Source organism: Ambystoma mexicanum, chromosome 2q, assembly GCF_040938575.1.
Source record: "Ambystoma mexicanum isolate Mex_15411 chromosome 2q, UKY_AmexF1_1, whole genome shotgun sequence".
Lineage (NCBI taxonomy): Eukaryota > Metazoa > Chordata > Amphibia > Caudata > Ambystomatidae > Ambystoma > Ambystoma mexicanum.
The window spans coordinates 574,936,090-574,963,237 of record NC_090924.1 but is presented as its reverse complement, the minus strand read 5'-3'; the positions used below and the strand labels follow the sequence as shown (position 1 = coordinate 574,963,237).

The following is a 27,148-nucleotide window of genomic DNA, read 5'->3' as shown; positions in this document are numbered from 1 at the left end:
ATCTAGAGATTTGCTGGAGAATGTGAAAAGTGCCTTATCTGTCGATTTCTGGAACAGTGTTCTTTTAAAGTGCCAAATGTCAGCAATGATTTTTATCCTATTTGTCTTTTTTCTTGGTGGTGATGGATTCGGAACCAACATAAATGTATCACTGCTGTTACTATAATGGTCACAGTAATAGTGTGTACTTGTGTGATTATTTTCTATCCCTTGCGCTCCATGTTTACTTATCCTACCTGTTAGGCAGAAACCTGTGCAGTTCCCTCTGGGACCACTGCAAAAGATTTAGGACTACAGGTGTTTGGCAGTAAACCCACTTGGTAGCAGTCTGTACCACACAGATTCACTTGGTAGCTGTGGCTGAGCAGCCAGACTTCCCCCAAGAAGAGTTAGGCAGTATACAGAGTATTCACAATAGGTCAAGAGAACACAATAGCACAAGTAAACACTGACCAGGGCTTGGTGTAAAAGAGATATAATTATTTATTTAAAACCACATCTAGAAAAACACACAGGCACTAATAGTAAGCAATCCAAAAACATGGTCACTAAAAGATATACACTCCCTTAAAAGAATATTAGACAAGTCTTAAGTAAAGCCCCCACTTATTTTCAGACAGCGGTGAGCGCTTAACATAGATGGCACTCTAATAATTAGTTTTAAAAAGGGAGAGAATAAATTGAAACAGATCCCAACACTTTTTCACGAACACAACAAGAGAGGAAGGCAAAGTAAACACGTGAGTTTTAGAGTCAGTAGGCCTGATCTGCTTTAAGAGGATCGAAACGAAATGTGTCCAAGGTCACACGGTTGCAGTGCACAAAAGTCTTATTATTATTATTATTACCTTGTAGCAATCTTTAGAAAGGGAGGACTGGCGGACACAGTACCTTAAAGTGGTGAGAATACTCCAGCGGGGGCAGTTGTTCCCGGCAGCGGATGCAAGTCAGTGCTTCGTCCGGGGGAAGAGAAGATCTCGTCGGGGAGGAAGACAGGAGTCCGTTGCACTGCCAGGAAGAAACCAGCCGCAGGGTTTCTCAGGTACAAAGAGCGGTCCGTGGATTCGCGGTCCAGTGGTAAGTGGCTATCCGGTTGCCGGGATGCTTGGCACGGGCAATTCGACCACAAACCGGTCTGGGGTGCGAAGAGAAGAAGGTAAACTGGTTGTGCCCACCAGTCAGGGGAAGAAGCCTCTGCAGCCGGGAGATCTTCTCTGTCGTCGGGAAGTGGTGAGTCGGTTCCGCAGGGCTCCACCGGTGGTGTTGTCGTGGTAGGTCGGCTCAGCTTCTCCCTCGTCGGATTCTCAGGTCCTGTGGCAACTTCTGAAGTTCCAGTCCCCAAAGCCCTGCTTTTATGCAGCATACCCCCATTCACTCAGCCTAGCTGTCAATCAAACATGCTAAGTGGTGAGCCGGCTAGCTCACAACTTGGGCCAATCACACAAGAGTGCGACTTGAGTTACCAAGGTAACTCAGTCCAGGGTGCCTAAACCCCCTCCCACACCCCCTGTGGTACCCAGGCAGAGTGGCACCACTTTTGGAGGCTTCTGTGGAGAAGCCCGCCAAAAGGTGGAACAAAGGGCTCGACTTGGGTTGGAGTCATAGAAGAGAACACAAACGCCATTTTAGAATCGAGTCCTGGCAAAAAATACCAACCAGCAAATTAATATTAAATAAATAAACCGGCGGTATGTTCGAGGCTATGAGAATTAAATAATTAAAGTTGGTAGCCTCGAACAATGGGAAAATCCCATAGGGAAATATTCGCAGTCGAATATAAAAAGTAGTTTCCACTGCCACCAACTCGATCAGGGGGGACGGAGACGTGCCCCCTCGACTAACAGACCCCGGGGCAATCGAATTGCCCCGACCAGTACGTCCACAATATGATGGTTTGTACTGGTTTCTGTTAATAATTTGGGACTTGTAAAGCCAATGGTGACTTTACATGCCCTGGGAGACAGTAGGCAGTCCCAGGGTATGGAGTCTATGGTGGGGTGTCACTATGACACCCCTGTGTTACTGCACGGAGTGTGCAGTGTAACACACATCGTAAAAACACATTAGACCCTATGGAGTAAAGGACCCCATAGCCCATAAAACACATTAACAGTCAAAGGAACACCATAAATCATGTCCAAGAGTGGGAGAAAAAGAGTCTCACTCTTGGCAGGAGAAAAAAACAAACTCCAGAAATCCAGCAAAGCTGCTGGGGGACTCACTAGGTTAGGAAATTCAGCCTAAACAGAGAATTCTCCCTAACACTACCCTAGTCTCTTGTTCTCCAAGTTTACTTAACCTTCACATCCTTTGTCCTAAACCCTCACAGTATAATGTTGTTTGTTTATTTTCACCCTGTTTCTATATCCCTGTTTGTTTCTTGTAGTGGTATTTTGTTATACCTTTTTATATTGTTGATTGCGTTTTTTAATCCAAGTTGGATTGTTTTCTCCCAATGCCCTAATGATTACTATGTGCAAAGAGAACAACAGTGTTGTTCTATATGTTGTTCTATATGATACAACATGCACACATGTTGTATCTCATATAGTGCATGTGATGCAGTGCATAGAAAATATCAGGGTTATAAAATGTATGTATTAAATTGTGTTTATTAATGTGTGTGTGTGTCCTTGAACGGATTATGTTTTCTTTTATTCAGATAGACAGATATATACATATATATATATTTATATATATATTTTAAATAGATGAATAACTGCGGCTATGGTGTAGTTCAATGAGCTGTTGGATTTTGGAGGGCAGGCACACACAGCAACGACTGGGAGGTTTCCTAGACACGATTTTGATTAACTGTACCCACGGCTATAGCTGTAATGCACCAAAAAGTCCACTCTTTGAGTATTTATTTTACTGCTTTTTTTGTAATTAATATTTTACACTATGTTTATGAAAAGAAACACACACATTCTTATAGCCATAGCTACAGTACTTGGACGTTTATGTATTTTTCTGTAACTGCGGCTATACACATGTTTGGAGAAACAAATTAAATGTGGAACTTTTTTTAAGGTGTATTGAGTGTGGTGTCTGTAAACAGTTATTGTAACATTTGAAATACTTTTTATACATTAATAATACATATGAGTGTACATATTTGAAAAGGGTGAATAAATATATTTGGGGGATATGGTTGTGGCTTTTTTTCTTTTAGTTGGAACACATGATATGTCTGTCTTCTTCTTTAGCCTTCTTTAGCCAAATTATCTGTGTTTTTACTGTCCAGGATTTATCATAAACTTTCAATGTTCCTTTTTCATTGATTATAATTCTTTTTCATATTAATTAATAGTGGTTTTAATTATGTTAATGAATTCATGATTAGTTGTGTGGGTATTGTTTGTGGTGCTTCTTGCTTGATTCTTCTTGATACTTGAATGCCTTCTTCATCTGTTTGAAAATATTTGAAATATTTGAAATATTTTTAAACAATGGAAGATATCATACACATTAAAAATATTTATGTTGGTTGTATTCACATGTGATAGTAAGTAGATACAGTATATCTGTTTGGCGATTGATATTTGTTTCTTAAAATTTTATGTTTTAGTCTCGTATTGAATAAAATATGAAGAATATACTGAATGTGGTGTATTTTCTTCTGGTTCATTGTTTTCAGCATCTTCTTTTTACATTTTTTATCTCTACCTCTGTAGGAAAATTGCCCTCCAGCCATTACATTCAGTTTTCCATTTTAGTGTTGTAGAAAGAAATACTGCTTGTCACTTCAGATATTAGAATTGGTAATGGAGGAAGTGTACAAGGGGAGAGAAGGTGGAATGTTTGCACGTACTTTCTGAATGGTTGTTCATTGTCTGTCTATCCAGTAGGTGGCTGCCAATAGGATGTCAAGTACTTCAGATGCTGTTGAATTGTTGAACCTATCAGACAATGGGCCTCTTTACGACCCTGGTGTTAACCATGGCATGGAATTTTACCAACTCCGTCATGGTGAATGGCGGAATTACCGCCCCATTCCAAGGTTGGCAGCGGTAATTCCCCATTCACCATTGGCCCTTCCCCATTCCCATTTTTGCCCCCGTAGGGCTCAATGGGAATGGGGAAGGCAGTAATTATGGTACCGCAAATTGCGGTACTGTAATTACCTCGAAAGTCCCTTTGCAGGTTCCTTCCTTAACGGCTCGTAATTAGGCAGTAAGGGTTTAGCGGCGCTGACACCTTTTACAGCGCTGTTAACCCCTTACCGCCTGGGTCGTAATGAGGCCCAATGCATTTTATTGGGTGATGTTTATATATGCCAATACAACTGTACATTATATTGAATTATTGTATTAAGAGTTTTTCTACATAGTACATTTTTATTGCTTCAGAGTGAGGTGTAGTTGTAGGAGAGTGTGGCACTGTTTTGGTATATATATTGTTTGATTGGATATTTGAAACATGCAGTCAATTTTAGAAGCAGAGGATGTTCATTGTTCAGAAGACTGGACAGTTTGAGAATTTGGAGAATGGGGTTCATAGTGATGTTGAGGGCATAGGTGATTTGTTCCCAAAGCATTGGCTTACAAAGTGTTGTTTAGTTCTAAAATATTATTTTAGATGGAGTGTTTGAAATTAGAGGTTTTTACTGCAATTGTGGAGAAATAGTTTTGACATGGAATACAGGTTTTCTTTTTCTCTTTGGGAAAAGAACATTAATTAATCATCTAAAGAAAGAGCACAGAGACATTTGCCAAGATTGTTTTTGTTGTAATAGAGGTGATTTCTCTGATTGAACATATATTTGATTATATATTGGTAAAATAACACATAGACTCCTTTAAGAGCTACACAGAGAACATTTTAAATATATTGGAAAAGGAAAATATCTTTGATTTATAAATAGATGCGGTTATGACAGCAGTCATTAAAATGTTGTGCCCTGTCAGACAGATTATAGCCATGGGTACCACTAAGCCAATGAGACGTTGTATATTTTTGGTACACCTAGCCACATCTATGACTATCGTCTCAGCCGCAGGTATGGTGATTCCAATTTCTGTACATTGATCATGTTTGCTTTTATGTAGTTTCAATTGATATACCTTGTCAATATGTCTTTGTGCATTTGTAAAAATGTTACAGGTAGCCGCAACTACTGGCGGTTGACTTGATGCGCGGCTGTGAACGCTCAGAGAAGATAGCTTTCTGGGGCTGGCCAGGGCACTTGGATATTCAAACCCTAGTGGCATGGAGATGGGCAGTGAAGTGAGGACATACTGCTGACATTTTTTATTGAGTAGTAGTGATTAGTTTTTAGGTGAAATGTAGGATAGTGTGTCAGGCTGTTGGACCTATGATGGTTGAATAGGTGGAAACAAGTGAGGGGCTTCATTTTACTTGTTATTTGATGAGGCTGACTAAGAACATCTGATTAAATGGGTGGTAGGAGTAGGATGGTTGTGACAGGACACAGTTATGTGACTAGCAGTAGACTGAATGCTCTCTGGAGTTGGTGGTCAGTCCTTAAGGAGAGGCTTGTAAGGTGTTACAACGGGTGCTCGGTGGAGCAAGTACATGACAGTGCCATTATCTTGCAGCTCGTATTACTTTTCTCATGAATCGAGGACACACTAGAGATACATGAATGGTTGGTTGGTACATCAAGTCAAAGATGTATTTGAAGTTATCTTGAAACACCTTTTTGAATGTGAATGAAGAGATTATGCAAATTATGCAAATTGATGTCATATTGTTTTAAGTGAAATTTGCTTCTCTTTAGAAGTTGTTTGAGAATTGTAGTCTGAAGTTAAGGTTATCTTATGTGAGGTGTTAATGAAGAAATGTATAGTGGTATGGAGAAACAGTATTATTGAAAAGGTTTGTTTGGGTAGATTTGTGGGGCTGTCCAGGGCAGTTGGCATTGAACATCCTAGCCAGAGTGGGGATGGCAAGTGGAAGGAAGATATACATGCTGATATATTTTATTGAGTAGCAATAGTAGTAATTAGTTTGTAGGTAAATGGCGGCTAGTGGCTCAGTGCATTGGCTTATGATGCTTAAATAGGCAGAAACAGGTGAGGTGGTTCATTTTGCAAGCTTTTTGATGAGGATGGCTAAGAAGGACTAATTAAGTGGGTGTTGGGAGAAGCAAGGGTGTGTCAAGGCCCAGTTATGTGACCAGGAACATACTTAATGGTGTGTGCCTAGAGGTGGCCTACAGTTGTTAAGTAAGGTGTAAAACTGTGTTGGGAGGAGTAACTAAGTGTAAGTATGTTATGTTGGAGCTATGTTGTCTTTTCACATTACTTATGCATTTAGGACACACCAGAGATGAATGAATAGTTGCTTGGCATATTAAAGCAAAGATGATGAATGTTAATGAAGAAATGATGGTCATTTTTGTCATGTTGTTTCCAGTGGACAGTTCTTCTATTCAGAAATTGTTTGAACATTCTACTCTGAAGTTATGTGTAGGGTATGTGAGGTATTATTTAAGAAAAGTATAGTGGTATGGGGTAAAGGTGTTACTGATTAGGTCTGGTAAGGTAGCTTTAAAGGGCTGTCTAGTGCACTTGGCCATTCAAACTTTAGTGATAGTGGGGATGCAGTAGTAGTGATTAGTAAGTAGGTGAAAGGCAGGCTAGTGGGTTCATGCATTGATCTATTATGATGAACAATGTGTAAATGGGTGAGGTGTTTCATTTTGCATGCTTTTGGTTGATGATGGCTAAGGAGGACTGATTAAATGGGTGGTAGGAGCAGCAAGGCTATGTAAGGGCTCAGTTATGTGACTAGCAGTATACTCAATGCTGTGCGCCTGGAGTTGGCCTACTGTTGTTAAGTAGATACTTCTTAGTGTGAACACTGGAGCTGGGTGGAGCAACTAAGAGGCAGCTCATTATCGTTGAGCTATGTTGTGTAATCACGTTACTTATGCATTGAGGACAAAACACATTCCGAGTTGCGAATAACTATTACGTCAGGGCTGATGGTGCTTGTTTTCGCTTGGTGCTACAAATCCCAGGCTGGTGGGTCCGTTAAACCCTGTCTCTGCCTGTCAGTCTGGAAGTTATATTATATATTGAAAATAAAAAAGAAACACAATGCTTGACCTTCACTATTTCATTTATTTTAATACAGCTTTTTTGTAAGATGCCATTATGGAAGCAACAACAATGAGCCATAAGAACGGATTGTCTGCAGGGAAGTAATTTCTACAGTTTAAGATTTCAAAAAGTAGTATTGTTAAATCTGTATATACAAATCCTGTAGATAATACAATACCTATTATCGATAATACTTTTGAAAATGTACAATTTCAAATAGGACATGTGCCAACAGAATAGAATCATGGAACCGGGAATATCTTTCCTGAAAGAACAAAAAGAAAACATTTATCAAATGTGTTACTAGCAAGTAAAAAAAGATTTCTAGAAGAAAAGGTAGTGAATAAGATATCAATTTGAAACGAAGAAATAGGACTAAAGATATATATAGGAAAATGTTTTACTCTCGAGTTTTTACAAATCTTTGGAGGAGTGTGAAACAAAAATCTAGATATGTGGTAAAGCGTTTTTTGCAAATGTAAAACAAAGAAGTAATAATTAAGAAAGATTTTGATATGAAAAGAAAATTGTTCATTTTCATATTGAATAAACTTAAGAAATTACTTAAGGTGACTACTGTTAGGAACTCATGGTGGCAACAAGTAAGACAGATACAAGTGATCACAGTTGAAGGGTGTTTATTGAAAAATTAATTTTGTACGCTGGTTGGAAAAATACTAAATCCAAGATGGAAGCAAGTGCCGACCATCAAAATGAAAAATAAGGCAGTCCTGATGGCGTTGTCTCAAAATAATAGGCCTATACTAAGAAACCTATTGCCAAACCTCATAGCTAATACAAAAATGGGTGTGGGATAGTTCTCAAGAAAAGAAAGAAGTGTTCTCAAATAATATGTCAGGATGCAGTAGCCTGGGCTTTGCTTCCCCATATTTTAGCACTGGGTAAGATGGGAGTTTGGTGCACAGTACAGTATTGGGCTTCGCCAGCATGAGATGAGCTCTCTGGACCATCGATGACCAAGTCTTCTTTCCTTTGAAAGTCTCTTGCCTACGAGGGCCTGGCATGTTCAGCTAACAAATATAATAGAATAGTTCCTTTAACAAATATTTGCTGGATGATGGGTTCACCCCTGGCTCCCCCTCTTCTATGCAATGGTCCTTCTCAATTGTTCACTTCAGTTCACATGGGTTGACAGCTTCAACCCAGGGACCCCCTCTTCTGGGCGCTGACCCTTCTCAATTGTATTCCTCAATTTATATATCAGTTCTTTTCTTACTTGAAGTTCGGATGATTGCTTCACCCCTGGATCTCCCTCCGCCGGGCTCGGACCCCTCTTGACTGTCAGTACTCAGGTAATAGCAACATTTCTGGATCTCCCTGTGCCATGCTTGGACCTTGCTTGACTGCTAGTACTTGGGTGATATCTTCATCTCTGGATCTCCCTCTGCCATGCTCAGACCCTTATTCTTTGGTATCCCTCCTTCGGGTTCACCTTTGCCGTCTCTTAGCTTTTGCTTCCACTTTCAATCTTGGGGTGACAGCTTTTCAGCCTTGGATCTCCCTCTGCCCGGGCTTTGACCCCTATCGATTCTTAGCCTCCCTTCAATGGGTTTACTGTGGTTCTCAATCATGGTGACAGTGGCTCACCTATGAATCCATCTTCTGGATGCTGACCCCTCTTTACATTCACTGTTCTCTTTCTGCACAATTCAATCTTTGCAGGATTAACTTCCCTTTCTTTCACAGTGCTTATAGATCAAAGTCTTTCAATTGTACAGGGGTTTTGCTGAACCCTCTGTATGACCACTTTGACCTATTTTGCGGGCCCTACTATGGCGTTCTGGTAATTGTAGTTTCACTCAGATGGGATCGACCAGAGTCTCTTCAGTTACCACCCACGTGGTGCTTGTTTCCCTCTGCAGCTGGTCTCTCCTGACCACTTTTACAGTTCATTCACAGTACCTTGAATTTGGTTCAAACTTGCCACTTTTTGCTTCATATTCAACACAGCTTGGCTTTTGTATTTCCTGGTGTCAAGACCCGTACCATGGGTGCAGGAGCTTCCCTTGCTCCTTCTTATCGGCATTGCCTTGCCCTGTGTACTCTTGACATCTTCTGCAACACACTTACACTATTTTTGTGGTTTTAGGCTCTCTTTCATGAAGGTTCCACGGGTCTAGGATTAAAAGGGCAAGGTTAGTTCTCCCCCCGCCTCCCTCTTGATTCCTGCTGCCTTTCTCCTTCATTTGAACTGACACGCCTGGGTGTCTAGTCAAATGGTCGACAGACAAATGGTCGACAGACAAATGGTCGACACAATTTGGTCAACAGGACAAATGTTTGATTTTTTTTTTAGTTATATATATTTTTTTAGGTTTTCGTTTAGGGAAAAAAAGGGTTTTTTAGCAAAAAAAAGGGAGTTGGGGGGACACCCCCCAACAAACAAAAAAGTGAAAAAACAAAAAAAAAATCGATCATTTGACCTGTCGACCTTTTGGTGTCGACCATTTGTCCTGTCGACCATTTAGATTTGACCAGTTGACCTACAACCACACGCCTGTGTAGCTGTGCCATTGTGCTGTCTGCGTGCCTGCCTTGCTCGTCCTGTACTCTCTTACTCCACCTTTTATCCCTGTGGGGAAAAGGACGGGCCAGCAGGTGTGTGTGATTTACATTAATTGCCTGACTTTGCCTGGCCCTTGTGTCGGGACATGTCAAGTAAACAGGAACATAACAAGTCTGTAGTCTTGGGTTTAAAACAGTATTTGTGTCAGAACCGGGGGTGTGGGGGTTGGAGTGTCGGAGTATCCTACGGGATGGAATGGGAACGTTTGTAAATGGGTGAGAATTACCAGGATTGTGAACAGAAAATAAGAGATGGTGGGAATTGTAATTGTTGGACATTTTTGACTTGGTTTTCAGATGAACAGGATTGGTAGGATCTGTGGGGCAAACTAAAAATACTGGGATTATTAGTATGAAGTGAACAGTGGGAATTGTGGGAATGCTATTGTTTTGTCTGATCAGAAATGGAGTGCAGGAAATAGTGACCAAAGGAGTGTCGAAAGGAATGACCGGGTGTATGCGGGGAAAGCACGGGAATACAGGGGTTTTGGGAGAGACGGTTTCTGAATGTGACAGGGTTTGATATCCTAGGGGATAGGTTATATACAGAGGGGTCGGTGGATTTGGGTAAAAGAGATTCAATGGGAAGAAGGGGGGCTGATGTGGCAAAGCCCATAAAGGTCTCAGGGATCTCACTTTCCTCATCTTCTTCCCAGGTAACATACCCACTCTCACCTGGGGCATTCCCCTCAGCATAACCATGGGCCCCTTACCCATTACCCAGGCGATGCTCCCTTACTCGTCCACCCCAAGGGTCAGGATCCGATTGCGCCAGCACTCCCCAGACACCTGAATAAGGGTTTCCCGAGGTCTTTCTGGGAGAATACCCTTCGCTTTCTCACACTATACCATTCTATACAAATATAGAAACAGTTGATGTACTTACACGTGACAGCTTTTGTGGTGTGTTTGGTTGAGAGTGGAAACAAACTTCTTCTACGGATATATTTTTTAATGAGGAGAGTTACATTCAAGGAAAGAATGTTCCCCTAGCTATTGATGAGAGTGGATGAAGATATGAAGTCTGAAATGGTGTGATTTAAAAAAAAAAGAAGAAATCGTATGGTGTGATAATACAGAAATGGAAAGTGTAGGTCAGTCAAAAATAAAATAAAAGAAGGTTTATGAGGTATGGACGTGCAATTTTTGTGCAATATCAATACGTTTTCTTGTAAAGTGTGATTTTTGGATGTTTTGCACACAAATGATAATAGTCAAAGACTGCTCAAGATTCTACAAAGAATAGATGACTGTGAAATTCATGAAAAAACAGGACTTTTGTGTCATTCTCTAGCAGTTAAACTGTATAAGTACAAAACACCAAGTATGTCAATTGCAGTTTTAAATCAAATACTTTTGACTGGAAATATAGAAAGTTTAGTTTCTACAATGCAAATGATAAATATGATACATTTAGAAGAGCATGTGTATGTGGACGAAACACTTACATGAAGTGGAAATGATGATTCTATGCTTTCAAAGGATCAGATTTTCAACAGTATAAAAGAAGAAGTGGAATGTTTGAGTTGTCTTCTACTGAAAGACCTGACATTGTTTGCATGTCTTGTCGATGCACTTTTTATAAACCTCAAGAACAAAAAGTGTACATTGAGGAAAAAATTAAATTACACACACTGTAGAAGATGTTTCGAGAGCGCCAGGGGACCACTCCGGTGGTGATAGTGTGCGGTACAAATATCCTTTAACATTAACATTAACATTTGGAAAGAACTTTATCTTTGTTTGTAGAAAAACAGTTTGACAGAAGAGAGGCACGTTATGTTTGTAGACACGGTGTTGGGTTTTATAATCAAAGAAACAATCCTCCACAAAGTGTTTTGAATGACATGGTAGTGTCTGATATCCCTTCTGTGCTTCAAACACTGAACATGTTTGAAGTGATTGCATTGCAAACTGTTCATCCTTTCCAAGTTACCAAGATGTTCAATCTGCCTAAGAAATCATTAGTGCAAGGTGTGACGGGCAAAGTTGTGCATTTAGCTCTTAATTTGGAAGAAAATGTGAACACTCCAGGAGTGAAGCATGACATTGCAGATTCTTTATTTGTTTTCGTAAATGGTGTTGCCACTAAAGATAAGAGCATTTGGCAACAGCTTATAGATATTGGAAAAGTGAAAAATACATTGAAGGTTCTATTGGAGCACAATAATGTATACAAAGGCAGTCTGACTGTACCAGACTTGTCTATTCTTGATGTTGAGTCAGCAAACAAAATCAGTCAAGGTCAGTTTCAGTGTCTATCCATTGCAGAAGGGAATAGTTTGTATGAACATTACTCTATTCATCCTCTGCACCCAGGTGATGTCATGGGCGACAGTTTCGAATTGTATCAAATGAAAGGAACAAAAGGTGCACCAATCAGTATCTGGGAAAAGACATTAGAAGCCTGTTGTTTCCAAATGCTGTTTTTAACTGGTGCTCAAGGGAGATTGGATGATCGGAAGGTGCAATTCTCTGCTTCAGAAAATCATTGTACAAGTATGTATTCTGAAGATTCACAATTCCGCAATGTTGAATATGTTTTTCACTTATTGTATGAAAGTGAATTTTCAACATTATGTTATGCTGTTGCTTGTACACTTCAGACTGGAACTAGATTTCCAAATCTTTCTGCATGTGAGATGGTGCAGCAGATAAAAGAAAGGTTTTTGAGGGTAAACCCACGTATATTCTTGCTACAATGAGAGGAATTAAAGAATATTGGTACAGGAGACACTATGAGGTAAGAAGAAGGATCAGAAACTTGGGATCTCCAACTTGGTTTGTGGCTTTCAGTTGCGCTGAGTATGTTTGTGATGATCTTGCGGAGTGGATTTGTGAAAGTAATCCACAGAAAGAAAATCTAGAACACATGACACCAGGAGAATTGTGTTCTATGGATCCAAGTAAGTGTATCGCGTTTTTTTCATTAAACATGTTAGCGATGGAAATGTAATAAATAAAAGGGTCCATTAGGTACTGTGAAACATTTCTTTTGGAGGAAAGAGTATCAGGCTTGTGGGACTCCACATATACATATATACTGTTGTGGAGTAAAGATACTTTGATAAGGAAAGTGATGGCTGTGTGATGGAGTTCATTGAAAAATATGTAACATTTTCCATTCTAGCTCAACACATGAATGCTGATCTATGGAACAAGGTGGAAAGATTTTGAAAGCATTCATGTGGAAAGTACTGTCAGAGAAAATGCAAAAGGAAAGACAAGTACTACTTTCAGTACAGATTTGGTTTTCCAAGGCCTGTGACACCAATTGGTTGAGTGAATAGTTTAATGTCATCTATTCGACACCATGTTACGGCTAAGTCACCAAGAATTACATACAATTTAAAAAGAAGTAAGGAATGCCAGTTCATTAATGATCACAATCCTGTTATTGCTCAGCATTGAAATACAAATACTGATGTACATTTTCTTGCTGATGATTCAACAGCTGTTGCTCATGTTACAGCATACATGAAAAAACCTGAAAAGAGCACTCACCCTGCTAAGTGGACCAATCCCTCGCCGGCTGGCGAGCGCCGGCCCACCCACTCAAGGAACCCAACCAAGGAACAAACTCCTGTCCTGATCCTGTCCAGAGCCGACAGAGACCAGGGCCAGGATCTCTGCTCGAGGTCCTTGAATCTGCTTTGAATCTTCCTCATGAAACCCTCTCCTATGACGGGTAAGAAGTTCTAAAACTGCCACTAACAATTCACTTAACCCATTCTGCACACGGCATGCAAAGTACTTCACTGACTCTGAAACAGTGCTCATGTCTCAGCTCTCAATGCTGCATTCTCCAACCCCCAAAACCCTAGCCTTAGCTGTTAACAGAAGGTTATCATACTGTACCATCAATGCCCCACTCACACTTAGCTTTTGGACTAGGTATTCACGCCTGTATAACTAAGTTTGCATTTAGCATTTTTACTCTGTGCTACTGCCTCTGTGCGCCCATTTGCATTTAGCAGTTCTACTCTGTGTTTCTGCCTCTGTGCGCCCATTTGCATTTTGCATTTTTATTGTGTGCTCCTGCCTCTGTGCGCCCATTTGCATTTAGCATTTTTACTGTGTGCTCCTGCCCCTGAGCCCCATTTGCATTTAGCATTTTTACTGTGTGCTCCTGCCTCTGAGCCCCATTTGCATTTAGCATTTTTACTGTGTGCTCCTGCCTCTGTGCGCCCATTTGCATTTTGCATTTTTATTGTGTGCTCCTGCCTCTGTGCGCCCATTTTCATTTAGCATTTTTACTGTGTGCTCCTGCCCCTGAGCCCCACTAGCATTTAGCATTTAGCATTTCTACTGTGTGCTCCTGCCTCTGAGCCCCATTTGCATTTAGCATTTTTACTGTGTGCTTCTGCCCCTGAGCCCCACTAGCATTTAGCATTTTTACTGTGTGCTCCTGCCTCTGAGCCCCATTTGCATTTAGCATTTTTACTGTGTGCTCCTGCCCTTGAGCCCCACTAGCATTTAGCATTTAGCATTTTTACTGTGTGCTCCTGCCTCTGAGCCCCATTTGCATTTAGCATTTTTACTGTGTGCTCTTGCCTCTGAGTCCCATTTGCAGTTAGCATTTAGCAGTTTTACTGTGTGCTCCTGCCTCTGAGCCCCATTTGCATTTAGCATTTAGCAGTTTTACTGTGTGCTCCTGCCCCTGAGCCCCATTTGCATTTAGCATTTTTAAATTGTATTCCAACAACTGAAATTGTGCCTAGTCTAATAGTCGCATTTAGACTGCCTGTACTTAGCCATTTTAAATTGTTTCCCAACAACTGAAATTGCACCTAGCTGCCCCTACTCAGCCACTTAGCATGTACACCCTGGGTCTCGCTTACAGGTCACCTTGGCCACCACTGTATATTACCTTCTCCATCATACTAAGAGTACAAACGATTGCCTGACCACCAAAGCTAACTCTCTGAGTCTCTGCGCCACGTCCTATCCCGCCCATCTCACCTACCCCATCATGCTCGACACACAACAACCTAATACAGGACTTTAAATGAACCAATATCAAGATAATACCACTATGCAAAGGCCATGTAATACTGTAGACAGGAACCTAAGATTACACGCTCGCCTGTCCAAACTGCATGAGCCACCAGCTAAGAAAGTTGTACTACTAAATCTCCCAAAAAAACAATCACCCTTGAATGTTACTGCAGAAACCACCAGGAAACATTCTAATCCCAATAGACCTACACTAAACGGCACCAAACAGACCGCTAAAGATAATCATAATACTACCTGCCCTAACTTAGAAAGCCACAAACCTTATCTCAAAGGAGCGCTTATAAACGCCAGGTCTCTAGTCGCACACGCAACAGAGATATCAGATATCATTCTTACAGACAACCTAGACTTCCTGGCCATCTCAGCATCCTGGCTACATGATGCGGCAGGCCCTGCCCTATCATTAGCAGTCCCGGACAACTATACAATTCTACGAGCGGACAGACATACCTCCTGAGGTGGAGGCCTAGCAATCATAGCTAAGATCAGCCTAGATATGAGAATTGTCACAACCACCACTATGAAATCCTGTGAATGCCTCACGGTCAAAATAGCCATTCTAACTCCCAAACTCTAAACATTATCCTTATCTACAGACCACCTGGTCCTATTGGAACCTTCGCTGAGGACAGCTCGACATCCCTGTCCAATAACCTAAAAAATACATCCCAAACAATAGTACTAGGGGACTTCAATCTAGGCTATAATGACACTAAGGATATCCAATCTACAGCGATTGCCCTGACCCTGAAAGAGCTGGGATTATCCCAGAGAGTTAAATTACCCACCCACAATAAAAGTTGTATCCTTGATTGGATAGCAGAACATAATTGCGAAGTAAATATTACGGATTCCGTACCTCAGATCTGGAATGACCACCACCTGCTATTATTCACAGTGACGACCAACCCTGCTACTGCACAGTCCTCACTTGCCCCACCCTTGCCTACGAGGAACAAAAAACTCATGACAGCGGAACATCTGATGCCCGTCTTAATACCTAAACTGAACTCACTGCCAGACATTATGGACCCTAATGTGTTAGTTGAACAGTATAATGAAGCTATGAACTCAGCCCTCGACCACATAGCTCCGCTCAAACTAAGAAATAGCAAACCGAAAAACACCTTAACTCATGGTTCACGCCTCATCTAAAAAATCTCAGGCTGACCAAAAGAAAACTTGAAACCATTTGGAGACTCTCCCCATCAGTCGAAAATAAAATCAACCTCTCCAAAGCCTCCTCCCAATACAAGAAAGAAATTCTATTAGCCAAACAGGAAATTTATAATACTAGAATATCTAAATCGAAATCTAGTGTCAGAGAACTGTTCAGCATTCTGAAAGAACTGGAAACTCCTGTTTTACCTCAAGAAAACTGCACTAAGGACAAAAAAATGGTGTTCTAGTATACAACTTGCCTTAACAAATAAAGTAGGTAATTTACAAACTAAAATTGCTCTCAAGAATCCCTCACATCCCTCAGAGCTTAGCGCCACCACCACAGCCTAATCAAGAAGCCCCATTCGGCTTTTCTAAGGTTTCGACCATTGAGGTAGAAAAAGTCATTCTGGGACTTAAACCGTCCGACTGCAAAGGCGGCCAATGCCCAGCACAACTTATCAAGGATGCTGCGAGAGAACTATCGCCATTTATAACCAAATATATCAACTCCTCCTTTACCACAGGCACAGTACCGAATAACCTAAAAGTGTCTTGGGTACTGCCACTAATAAAGAAACAAACCCTCGACCCTGCCATTCCTACCAACTTCAGGCCCATCACAACTGTGCCCTTTGTTCTAGAAATTCTAGACAAAGTGGCTTACATGCAAATACAAAACTTCCTAGAATCCAACCACCTACTCGGAACCCGCCAATCAGGATTCCGCCCGCAACATGGGACTGAGACAGCTCTAATAGATCTTAAGGCCCAAATAGACGAATGCAGAGATACTGGCCAAGCAGCCCTTCTCCTCCTTCTGGACCTATCAGCGGCATTCGACTTAGTTGACCACACAGTCCTATGCAGCCACCTTGACTCTGCTGCCCATTTCTCAAAAGAGGAGATAACATAGATCAAGTTATTTCTGAGTAACCGGACTATGAGAGTCTTTGCTCCATCAGCCTCAGCAGACCCGATCCCTATAACATGCGGTGTACCACAAGGATCTTGTGTGTCACCCACCCTCTACAATGTTTTCACAGAGCCCCTCTTTGATTAAATGGATCATCTGGGTATCGCCAACACCAACTACGCAGACGATACCCAGATCCTCCTCCCGCTCTCAGGAGTTTACGCCAAGGATCTGGCCCTAGTGAACAAAATCTATAGTATCGTTCCGGCATGGATGGCCACACACGGCCTATGCCTGAACGATGATAAAACCAAGCTTATCATCCTAAGCACCCCAACCTATATATCCAAACTCAGCCCTGACTATGCCGACTTCATTATTGATGGGAACAACATAAAAGTAGCTAACGAAGTGAAAACCCTAGGATTCTACCTATACGCCACCATGAACTTTACCAAACAAGTTAACTCACTAGCCTCTGCTACAGCATACACATGCAAACTTATCAGAGCTAGTAAACAATTCCTTTCCACAGACAGCTGCATTACACTTTCCAGACCCCTTATACTATCCAAATTGGATTATTGTAATGGACTCTACATTGGGGCTAATAAACAGACCATCCACAAAATTCCTCCAGAACAATGCCTCGAGAGCAGCACTCAAGATTAACAGAAATGAGCATATATCCGCTATAAGAAAAGAACACAAATGGCTTTCCACCTCTGATAAAATTCAACTCAAGATCACCTCCCTCACCCACAAATGCCTCAATAATAAAGCACCTCCCTATCTCATGGACAGGTTATGCAAAAGAACCTCTTCCAGACCAACAAGAACAGCTAACGCAAACTGCCTCCAAGTTCTGTGCGTCAAACTCTCCACTATAGGAGGACATAGCTTCCCAGTCAAGGCTGCGCAGCTATGGAACTCCCTCCCCCATGACATCAGAGAACCTCAGCCCTTGCCAATTTCAGACAGAACCAAACTAGGTGGCTGAGAGCCAATGACATCTAACGACTCTAACCTGCATGACCCTTTAAATGCTCCTCCCTTGACTCCCACTCCCTGCTCCTGGAGCCTACTTACCATGCGATTGAAGCTCCGTGCGCAGCACATCCTTCTGACATTGGTGACCTGATATGTCACACTGTACATAACTGTATATCACTACCTTACGACTATGCAGAAAATATGTACCCTGTTACCCTTTGTTCCTTGACCCTGACCTTACCTTGTACTTACCTGCCTATATTGTAACATTGTTGATTCTGTATTTTTTTTCCTACTTTTCATGTACTTGTAACTAAGTTGAGCATGTCCTTGTCTGTTTGCGCCCTGATGCCCCAGGGTATGGCGCGCCATATAAATAATAAACTAAACTAAACTAAACTAAAACTAAACTGCAGCTGAAGTATGGGCAGATGTTTCAGCAGATAAAAATCTTAGTTAGAAACATCTAAGCTTTGGTTTGAAGATGCTTTCACATATAGAGTGTGGTAGCTAAGAAGCTCCAGATCGGCTCACAAGTCTGCCTTGTATGGACGTAGCATTAATATATTTTGGTTAAGCCTTGGACCAGCTAGTGCTAGAAATCAGTATTGAAGCCTTTCAGTGAAATTGAGCAGTTAGCCGAATCAGTACCTAACAGTACAGAGATTTTGACAAACAACTTGATTGATACATATTATCCCAATCGATCTGAAATTTTGGAGGATCCTTGTTTATATGGAGTAGCACAATGCTATTAATATTGAAATGTTGAAGCAAACAGTGACACAGGATGGTTTAAAGTCCATGGATGTAGTGGTTGTCTAGTGAGACATGAGATGGCAAGTCTCATTAACCACATGAAACTGTCTTGCCAAAATGCAGAGAAAAAGGAATTATTTTGTTTTTGTCTTTTGCAGTTGTTCTTCACATGGCATGCAGACAGCGATTTGCTTGGAAGTTTTGAAACTTTAGAAAAATCTTTTTTTGCTAAAAAAAAGCATCATTAACTATCCCAATTTTGAGCAGTACTTGGCGTTACTGGAGAAAGAACTACATCAAGAAGAACCTTTGGCAGCTGAATTGTCAAAAGAGACTCCTGAGAGAAGTCAAGATTCTGCAGTAGGAAGTACAAATGTGCTTGGTGAGCAAATTGTTCAAATGGATGTTGAACTTCCAATCTAGGAAACAGAATGTGCAATGCAACAAAGTAAAGTTGCAGATGTGAACTGTGATGAAATTATTAGTAAAGTTAATGTAGAGCAAAACAAAGTTTATTATAAAATTAAAAATATCTTCTTACATGGTTTACAGCATGACAAGCGTGAATGTTCTTGTGTGCAATACAAACCTGTATTGTTGTATGTTAGTGAACAAGCAGGAACAAGTACATCTTTTTAATTCATGCAATAAGAGCTATGATCCAAAGTGAAACAGATTCTTCTTTGTCATGCATTGTAACTGCTCCAACAGGTTTAGCAGCATTTAATGTAGCAGGTGTTACTGTACATGATCTGTTGATGCTACCAGCGAAGCATAACAAATTAGAATATCATAGAATATCAAAAATGTGTGTCAAGTGCAGCATAAGAAGTAGGAAAAATTCTTAGAAAATGAAATACTTTCATTGTAGGTGTCCAACGTCATGCTAGCTTTCATTCACTTGCAAAAGCAAGATGTTTTGAAGACTGACTACAACCTTTTACTTGGAGGTAAACATGTTCTTGTTTTTGAAGACTTGTTACAATTAACTCCTGTGAAAGGTCAACCTGTTTTCAAAATGCTGCAATCTAAAGATAGTTAAAAAAAAGTATAGGAAGTATTGGTCATTTTAACCTTTGGAACTGTTTTGAATTCTAGAAAATTATGATTAATATGAGGCAATCTGCAGACTTAGAGTATGCAGAAATCCTTAATAAGATTTGTATAGGTATTCTTGAGGAAAATGTGAAAGCTGTCTTAAAGGGAAGACTGGTTTCTAATATGTTTCATGCAGATTGCAGGCCATCTGATATCATGTTAACGCTTAAGGAAAGAAATATTTCTGCGTTGCTTTGATTTCCACACTTGCAGAGTGTAACAAATTTAACTCTGAAATGCTACTGTCAGAGAAGCAAAATATTGTGGAGAAAAAATCTTTTAGATGGTCATGTTATGCCTTTAGAGTTGGATAAAAGAACAAAAGCTTGATTAGGTCAACTAGAGAATTCAATTTCTAAAATAGCAGGTCTGGAAGGATTTAAACTGTGCATCAATGCACGAGTATTGTTGAAGAGGATCTTCAATGTAGGAATTGGTCTAGTCATTGGAGTCATGGGAAGAGTGATTGCAGTTCACACTTTTCCTCACAGTACAATTACAAGGAACGCTTTTGTTTACTCGGTCCTCTGCACGTTTCATGCTTTTTAAGGATACCTTTGTGAAAAAAGCATTCTGCTTATGCAATAACATTTCATAAATCACAAGGGTTGACTTTAGAAGCAGCTCTTATTTACATTGGTCACACAGTGTTTAAAGAAGGAATGTCATATGTAGATTTGTTACCTGTGAAAAATATAGAAAGTTTATTTTTAATAAACTTTGATGAAAGAAAAGTGACAGCTGGCAAATCTTCCATTGAAGAATATGCACTCAGGCAAGTACTCGATCAAGTACCCCTTTGCTGCTGGTTCCCCTGCTGGATTGCTGCTTTTGTGCCTGCCTACCGCGGCTCCCTCAAGATCCTTTGCAAGTGAGTGACACGCATCCCTTGCATTTGTATTTGTCCTGCTTTTGACTGCTGGGGATTGGCTCCCACTGAACTCTCAACTCTTTACTTAAACGTTCCGGCACGCCCACAGCGCACGCGCACCCGGGCAAGTACTCGATCAAATACCGCTTTGCCACTGGTTTCCCTGTTGGATTGCTGCTTTTGTGCCTGCCTACCACGGCTCCCTCAAGATCCTTTGCAAGGTGACTTTGTGTTTGTTTGTTTTGTTTCTTTTATTCATATTTATACTGCGCACAACAACCCAAGGACATTGTGGCACTTATTACAGTACAATGCTTAGTTACAGAGTCATGAATCATGCATTTGTTACATAATGAGCAGCTTGTGCAAGGATACAATATATATACAAGGTTACAATATAGATATATTACATTTGTGTTTATATTACAATATACATGACAGGAATAGCGGAGGAAGTCGCAGTGCTAATTGAGGAAAGTGGTCTTGATGGTGTTGCGGAAGACAGAGATGGAAGTTTCAGCTTTAAGGGTGGCAGGGAGTGAGTTCCAAAGTTTTGGTGCAATATATGAGAAGCCTAAACCTCCAGCTGTGGCTCTTTTGATGCGTGGTATGTATAGCTGGTTGGTGTACTGAGTTCTGGTGGAGCGAGTGGAAGTGGTTCTTGATATTGCTTCAGATAGGTATGTTGGAGCAGTATTGTTGATGCATCTGTGTGTGATTGTGAGGATTTTCAGAGTAATGAAGTCTTTGACCTGTAGCCACCGTGCTTCAAGTCTGGCATCGGATATGTGGTCTCTTCTAGGGATGCTCATAGCAGCTCTTAGGGCATTGTTTTGTGTTGTTTGCAGTCTATGAATGTTTTTGGCGGAGGTGCCAGCTCAGAGAATGTTGCAATTATCGAGTTTAGCGCCTATAGGTGCTCTAGCTATGGCCAAACGGTAGGGAACGGATAGGTAGGGATTAATGGCATTGATGAGTTTGGTGCTGAGAGCTGATGCAGAGGCTATGGCGCTGACTTGTCTGTTCATTGATAGATATGCGTCACTGTGAACACATAGAGTCTTGACGAAGGATGATCCAGAGAAGATTGAGTTGTCTATGTTGAAGTTGGCATATTGTGCTTAGCTTCGTTATTGTGTTTTTCTGCCCAAGGATGAGAGTTTCAGTCTTCTCCCCGTTAAGACAGAGGCCATTGATTGCCATCCATGCTTGGATAGTAGCATAGATGTTGTGAAGGGCCGTGGCGTCTTGGTGATAGTGTCCAGATAGATCTATAAGTACTTGAGTATCATCTGCATAGTTGGTATATGCAACACCCATGGAGTCAAGTAGGTCGAAGAGGGGTTTTGTGAAGAGTTTATAGAGGGTGGGGGCTGTACATGATCCTTGGGGGACACCGCAGTTTATAGTGGTAGGATCTGCATTTGCTGTGTCAGAGTAGACTTTCATGGCTCTTCCTTCGAGGAAGGATGTGATCCAGGATGCTGCTTGTTTAGAGAAATGGGCTGCATGAGTGAGGTGGGTGGTGAGTGTTTGGTGATCTACCAGGTCGAAGTCTGCTGATAGATCGAGAGGGAGGAGCAGGGCAGGTTTGCCTTTGTCCATGATCTGTGAGATTTGATTTTTTAGGTCTAATAAGGCGGATTCTGTTCCATGCCCGCCACGGAAGCCAGATTGACTTTTGCCTATTATGGAATTAGCTTCTATGAATTATTCAATCTGGTTATGAGCTGCTTTGTTCAGGATTTTCAAGAGGAACAGGACTGTTGTTATTGGTCTGTAGTTGTTGGGTTGCACTGGGTCAAGTGTGGCCTTTTTTAAAAGTGGCCGCAGCCAGGCTTCCTTGAGATTGTTTGGCAAAGTTCCTGTTTGGAAAGATACATTAATGAAGGCAGTAATCAGGGGTGCTAGGTCGATCGCGCATTCCTTGATGATTTTGGGAGGGCAGGTGTCTGCTTTGCAGAGAGATGGTTTGAGGTTTTTGATGAGATCAAGGACCCCAGGTTCAGTGATATCTCTGAAGGCAAATTGAGCGTGATTGAAGTTACTACCCTTGTCTTGTGTAGGGCGGTTAGCTTTTTGGTTTGGGAGGGCTTTGCAGTGGTTTTGGATTTTATTCTGGGGGAGTTTTATTTTGTTGAGCATGGCGGACTGGATGCTCGCACACCAGGCTTTGTCTTTAGTTATCTCGTCTGCGGTAGCGAGCGGGTGTGAATAATTCATTAAAGATAGCAAATAATTATTTAGCTTGGGAGTTGGCCTTTGAAATCCTCTCATTGAAAGAGTTGGATTGTGCTACTAAGATTTTTTTTTATATTGAATATTTTTTTTTATATTGAATCTGTTTGAAAAGGCTCTTATTTAGGTCACTGGGATCCGTTTGCCAGTTTTTTAGTGACTGACGCTTTTGTGCTCGGAGGGTTTGGAGTTCATCCGAGAACCAAGAGTTGCAGTGAAATTATTTTTTTTTCTTTCTTGCTTTCAAGTGGGGCTATAGAATTTATGGCATTGGTGAGAATAGTATATTTGGGTCCTGAGAGAAAGGTGGTGCTAGGCATGGGTTTTTGAGGTAGGGTCACAAGTTGTCTGCGTTGAGTTTTTTAGAACTTCTTGTTATGGCAGGTGTTGCGTGGGTGAGAGTCTTGGGTGTGGGGTTGGTGGGAATAAGGAATTCAATGCATGTGTGGTCCATCCATGGAAAGGCAGTGTTAGACATAATGTTGGATGCACAGTTGTGATCCATGACCCAGTCAAGGGTGCAGCCTTTGGAGTGAGTGGGGGTGAGGACTCCTTGGGAGAATCCTAGGTCTGCGAGTTCTTTTGCTAGGATTGTGGCAGATTTATCCTTAGGATCATTGTATCCTAAGTTTAGGTATCCTAATAGAAGGATTTTGGAGGATTTTTTAATATTGTTAATGAGCCGGTGGGAGAGGTGCTCTTGGAAGTCTGCTGGGAGTCCGGGAGGTCTGAATAGGATGTGGATATTGATTAGATTTTTGGTGGAGAGTGTAAGCTTGGCTGATAGGACATCAGCATTTCCATCCCATATACTATGGTCTGCTAGTCTAATGGACAGCGGGTCTTTGTGGATAAGGGTGACTCCCCCTCAAATCCTATCAGGTCTATCTTGCCTAAGGATGGTGTAGCCTGGGGGTAAGGCTAGTGCGATGGCTGGACAGGAGGCATCATTGAGCCAGGTTTCGGTGATGCTTAGTAGATCCAGATTGTGTGTGGATAGTTGATCAGATTAGGTGAAAAGATGTGTAGCCACGTTAAAGGAGGTCGACGTCCTATTGGCTCATTTTGCACATGGAATTGGGGTATTCAAATGGCATTGGGGTACACGCGTCACTACATTGCAACATTTGATTGGATCATTCGTTGATGCGCATACAAGTCGCATGTAGGCACAGAGCCACAGCACGTGATATGATTTGGTGGCGGATTAGGCACAAAGATTTGTAGCCGCATTGAAGTATGTCAATGTCCTATTGGTTCATTTCATGTATCTTTGAAAAAAAAGTTCAGTTGCAGGAAGTTAAGGTGAGCAATACATTGTATCAAAACCTCTGAAATTCAAGGAAAAAACGTTAGTTGCAGGAACGTTAAGGAGAGACCCTTGAAATTCAGCTAAATCCACCTTAATGTTGTGCCCCCTGTTGCGCAGCCTATGACCAAAAATAGTAGCCATTGATGGGATTGTACCTAATTTGCATACTCACAATGCATTGCTGTTTTGGCTCAGAACTGGAGGTGAACTTCCAGCGATGGCTACTACGTGGCATTGTAGAATGTGTGGAATGTGACTTTGCTCAAATGGACTTTCCTATTTTCACATTTCAGGTGAAAGTTTTTTTTTTCTAACCTTTTTAAACCAAACACAACTTTCTTGGTGTTGTGAAAACATGGCCAAATGCTCCAACCACAAGGCTGTCAGGACTATACTGCACTTGTGATCCCTAATAAGGGTGAAACCAGGTATGTGGTTGTCCTAGAAGCCTTGTAAATGTCTGTCATGGCTTGATTAAGCTATGTATGAAGTAGCACTGCCCTCTTATACAGAGACAATTTCCTGGAGAAAAAAGGTTTGCATGTGAGCTCATTTGCATACCCAAAATGCTGTGCTGTGGTGGCTCAGAATTGGAGGTGAACTTCCAGCGATGGCTACTTGCTGGCATTGTGCAATGTGTGACTTGGCTTAAATGGACTTTCATATATATGTGAACCATGGTTTTCTCTGTTTTAACCATAAATTGTTATTAACTAAACTGTACCTTTCACAACAGATTGGTGGGTTTAAAAGATGGGCACCTTTTATACTTTGCCAGCATATTTATTGGAACATTTCCCCTCTCAGGTTATTTTTCTGGTGTTCATTACTTTGTTTTAAAAGTCCAATGCTATTTTGTCTTGCACACTTTTTGAACTACAATTGAACTACATTTGCATATTGCACTTTAAGATATATGTTCACTTACTGTGCATATTTTCATGGGTGCCAGCGTTCGATTTTTGCTATGGGGCAAAACCTCCAGAGCATACGTTATTCTTGCAACCGGTCATTTTTTTTCTTTTTCTGTGCTGCTGAAATGCAGTTGTTTGGGGTTGTGCGATGTAAGAGACTGGTCATAAAACAAGGTGCTTGTATTGGCGTACTTCTTTTTGTTGTAGCCCCAAGTACCGTTCAATATTTGTGCATCTGATACTTACATTATTTGCAAGAAATTATTATTTGAAAGTTTCAAAACCTCCGTGTAGATCACTCCCTTCACTCCATGGCAAGAACAACTGCAAAAGACAGTTGGCAAGACAGTTTCAAGTGTTTGATGTGACTTAGCTTTTCATGTCTCACCAGGAAACCAGTAAATCCACGTACTTTATGCCATCATCTGTCATTGTTTGCTTCCACATTACGGTATGTGTGGTCTTCTGCTACTTCATACAAGCAATGTTTTTGCACATGTGAAGACCTATTTGGATAATAGGTACCAATTAAATTAGTTTTCAAAATGTCTGTACTATCAGGCATTCTTTCAGCTAACTGTTACATTTCACTCATAAGCTTCAGTACCCGTTTTCTGCTAATTGCAGGACCAAGACTTAACCATGGTACAATGATGCTACACACATACATAGTCATACTAGTCAGATAATCTTCAGCTTTGTAGCTTCGACACTCTCTGTGTGAGAATACTTTGATCCCAACACTTTGTAATTTATGACTAATACTTCTGTCTGCTGATAAGTCAGCTCGCACTCAGCTGCATTGCTCTGTACATATTCTGTCAAGTATGCTGTAATGTAGTGAGGATCAGCTGTTGTGTTATCAGTAACATACTGTATGTCAATATTGGCATTCCAAAGCAGAGCAATAACAGGATAGTACACATTTACAAATTGGCATTCCTCATCTCTTTTTAGGTGATATGTATTTGTAGGCGATTTCCCAGTTACACTGTATCAAATAGATACAAAAGCACTAACTGGAGAACCAGGCCAGGGAAATCCAAATCTGCACTTAATATTGTACTTATCAATGAAATTTTCTTTGAAAGTATCTTCCACACATATGCATTTGAAACCGTTGCTCCTTGTTCCAAAGATCAGCAGGGATCTACCAAGTAACATGTTTTTCAATAAATTGCATTACAGGGCCCACGTTACCTCTGATTGTGCTGCTAAGACCCACCACAGGATTATAGAGCTTAAACAAAGTGGGAGATTATCCAAAATCCTGACTACGACCTGCAGATCAGGTAATTACTAATACCCTTTTTCTAATGGACATGTTTGAGAATGCAAACATGGTTGTTGATATCTAACATCTTTACTTCTCACAAAGGTAGGGATTTATAACCCCGTTTTTATATATATGTTTTAGGATTTACAAGAATATACTAATCAAGATGGAACTTAAATTTCAAATTGAGAGCATACTAAGACACTAACAGGTGATTATGTATAAAGAAAAATCCAGTCATGACAGACAGGCATTACGATGTATTATTATGATTAAAATAACAATATACTTTTTACTGTTGACACAGATAAACTGAAGAAAAAACACGTCTAGTAGAAACTTCTGAAGAAGGGGATCTATTCGCCCCGAAACGCGTAAAGCATACTGTACTTTGAAGACTTTGACTCTGTCTGCTAAGACGCATGTAACATATCACATATTACTGTGTACATTGGATTAAGAGTTAAAATCAAGTACAAACTGTCTACTATAAGCCACATGAATTGTAAATGAAAGTTTTTGGTTGTCTGGACTATAATAAATAGTTACTATTTGTACAATGTACTGTAAAAACAGTTTACTTTATGTTATATATGTTGGTCATGAACTGATACAAATTGAATGTTGAATTATTGTTTGTCTAAATTAACCCTAAGTGGGGCTCAGAATTCATGGACGACGAAATCATCCCTTTATAAAATTTTATTTTTGAAATTACGCAAGAGAATTTGGTTGTGTTTTCAACTACAGGGTGTGCAAGGGACGGGAGTGTTCCACAAAGGTTGTGGACACCTGCTGTTTTCACACAATAAATTGCATTACACAGCTATCACTTAACCCACAGAAGCATATGTAGCATGAAGATCCATGTGCTTTGGACCCTTTCCTCCAAAAGTAATGTTGCACAGTGCCTAGGGGACCATTTTCTTTATTGC

The 27,148-nt window shown here is 40.8% G+C and overlaps 1 long non-coding RNA gene across 1 annotated transcript in view; it reads left to right on the top strand.

Moving 5' to 3' along the window:
* Positions 1 to 26,892, top strand: part of LOC138568991 (uncharacterized) — a 401,986-nt gene extending 375,094 nt beyond the window's left edge. The window contains exons 2-6 of the long non-coding RNA XR_011303041.1: positions 13,129 to 13,344; positions 18,663 to 18,886; positions 26,126 to 26,229; positions 26,355 to 26,424; positions 26,521 to 26,892. This is a non-coding gene — a long non-coding RNA (uncharacterized lncRNA). The remainder of the gene's footprint in view (positions 1 to 13,128; positions 13,345 to 18,662; positions 18,887 to 26,125; positions 26,230 to 26,354; positions 26,425 to 26,520) is intronic.
* Positions 26,893 to 27,148: the final 256 nt, after the last annotated feature.